The 2,373-nt window shown below is 48.4% G+C and overlaps 1 protein-coding gene across 1 annotated transcript in view; it reads right to left on the reverse strand.

Moving 5' to 3' along the window:
• Nucleotides 1-2,373, reverse strand: part of NIPBL (NIPBL cohesin loading factor) — a 195,698-nt gene extending 193,325 nt beyond the window's left edge. The window contains exon 1 of the mRNA XM_007447917.1: nucleotides 2,042-2,373. The gene's annotated coding sequence lies outside the window, so the exon portion shown is untranslated. The remainder of the gene's footprint in view (nucleotides 1-2,041) is intronic.

Raw genomic sequence — 2,373 nt, forward strand, 5'->3', positions numbered from 1 at the left:
CCTGCTGATGAAAACTAAGCAAGCAGAACTCCTCTTTCCATTACCTTTAGTAGAAGTATGTTCATCCCTTGACATAGGTCTCAGTATTTTAAGTTGTAAAGACAATCGCAGGTTCATATAAGGGCCTTTTAAACATTTACATTGAAGCCTTTACCCCGCCTCCCACCCCCAAATCCTCCGGTTAAGAAGTGAACTGTTCCTACCTTCTGTATTCTTCCCCACCCTTCCCCAGCCCCCATTCGCGTGCCCCCCACCCAGTGTAGGCCTGAGGCCCTGTAGCAAACAGTGTCTAACAGGAGCAGGCAGCACAAAGACAGGAATGGGAGATTAGTGGGAGGGAGGGAGGCTGGGATTGGGGCTCAGCAGGAGCTTCAGGCTTTTTAAAATTCAAACTGCTCCCTGACCAATACAAATCACGGACACGCTACTGACTACTACACGGATTTATAGCATTAAAAACATGCCTCGTACGTGACAGCTATATTAACTTCACTCTTTTTAACATTTATCCATACGTTTGCAGGAAATGTGGAACAATTTATTTTAAGCAGAGGGCCAAACTCAAAAACAACCTTCAGAAAAGTTACTTCTACAATGACAAAAATAATTCAATGAGACACAAAAAATTCGAACCAATGTTAACACCCACTAATAAAACAAGGGACTTTTTTGATCAGTGTTGCTTCATTTTAAGCAATGAAAGTTTTCCTTCAGTGACTATGAGACAAAGTATCAAAACAGTCTAACCCAGGTACACTTATTTTTCTGTGCAACTTGTATGGCTGAGGACTTTTAAATTGGTTTTTCCTTTATGTCAACCTACATTACCAACGCCTCCATAAGCAAGACCTAAACACTTATTTGTGAACTAGAATTTAAGATAGAACTGATCTTTTTCTCCAGCATTTACAGATACATTTGACCTATTAAAATGACACCTCTCTCATTACACAGTCAAACATCATGGGCACAAACAGCCAATGACAATCCTGGGACCTCAAGAAGATCTGCCCTGACATGAAAGGATGGCACCTTCTACATTTTTTTTTAACCTCCCAGGGATTTTAAGCATAACTTAATTTCCATCCTTCTAAAGAAAATTGGTTGTACCTGTATCTCAGCACAATTCTCAGAACATTTAAAAAATCTTTTTTAAGCTTCTACACGTTTAGATCAGGAAGTACCTAAGTGTGTTATGTATAACCGTTTAAAACTGTCCTTATACAACGCACACAAATATAAAGTGGCAGGGTAAACCTGTCAAGTACTTTATACTTGTCTTTGAATAAAAAGTCCATGTGCAACACACTGTCAAACAGCAACATAAAAGCTCTTTGCGTGGGTGGGGGTCATATGCAGTGTCTACCACACTACGGGTTCCTATATGAAATATTCATGTGGACGACTTAATTCTTTTTAAAAAGAAAATGAGTCTTTATTAACTTTCCAACGTCCAAACAAGTTTTACACAGGAAAAGAATTACCACTGGATCCGTGTCTGAGTATTTACATTTGTCTCACTAACTGAAACTACTTCCTCCCTTCATGGGGTCACAGGGGGAAGAAGGGGGGTTGTTTGTTTCACTGGGACGTTCCCCACTCCCGGACCTGGAAAGTTGTAAATATGGGGACGGTCAAGGCACATTTGCTATTAGTTGTATTGTTTCCGCCTCCTCACTAGCTACGGCTCTTCTCCCGGGCAAGGCCTGTCACCGACCAGCAGTAGCTCCGCTCAGCCCGAAGCTCTCCTAATCCCCGAGCTCAAGTAGATTCCGCTGGCCCGCGGCCTGCACTCTCCGCCGGGCCTACGCCTCCCCGGCCGCCCGGCAGGAGCCCAGTCCCCGCCACCGGAGCCGGCCGGGAGAGGGTACCAAACCACCGCCACCCAGGGCGGCTGCCACCAGAGAGGAGCGAACTCTAGACTCGCCCGTGGAGGAGACCTGGGGCCGCTAAGGAAACGGCGGGGAGGGGAGCGAGGAGGAGAGACGCTGAGGACCTGGCGCCGCCGCCGCCGCCGCCGAAATAAAGAGCAGGAATTTACCTGGGCGAATCGGCGTCTGAATCCAAGGGGAGGCCGAGGCCGCTGTGGCGAGAGACTATAATCCGGGCCGGGAGGGGGGGTGGCTACGGCTCCTCTTCCGTCTCCTCAGTGCGGGGAACATGTAGAGCCGGGGGGAGACCGGCCGAGAAGACAAATCGCTGCTTCTTCTTCCTCCTCCTCCTCCTTCTCCCACATAGAAACACTCACAAACACCCGACCGGGGGCCCGAGCTACCGGGGGGGCATCGCCGCCGGCCCGGAAACCAATCCTCCAGTCGGCGGGGGCGTCCCTCCCCGCGGCTTGGTGGTGTCGGGTGAGTCGGTACCGACGGA

This window comes from Lipotes vexillifer, unplaced genomic scaffold (assembly GCF_000442215.2).
Source record: "Lipotes vexillifer unplaced genomic scaffold, Lipotes_vexillifer_v1.1 scaffold1706, whole genome shotgun sequence".
NCBI lineage: Eukaryota > Metazoa > Chordata > Mammalia > Artiodactyla > Lipotidae > Lipotes > Lipotes vexillifer.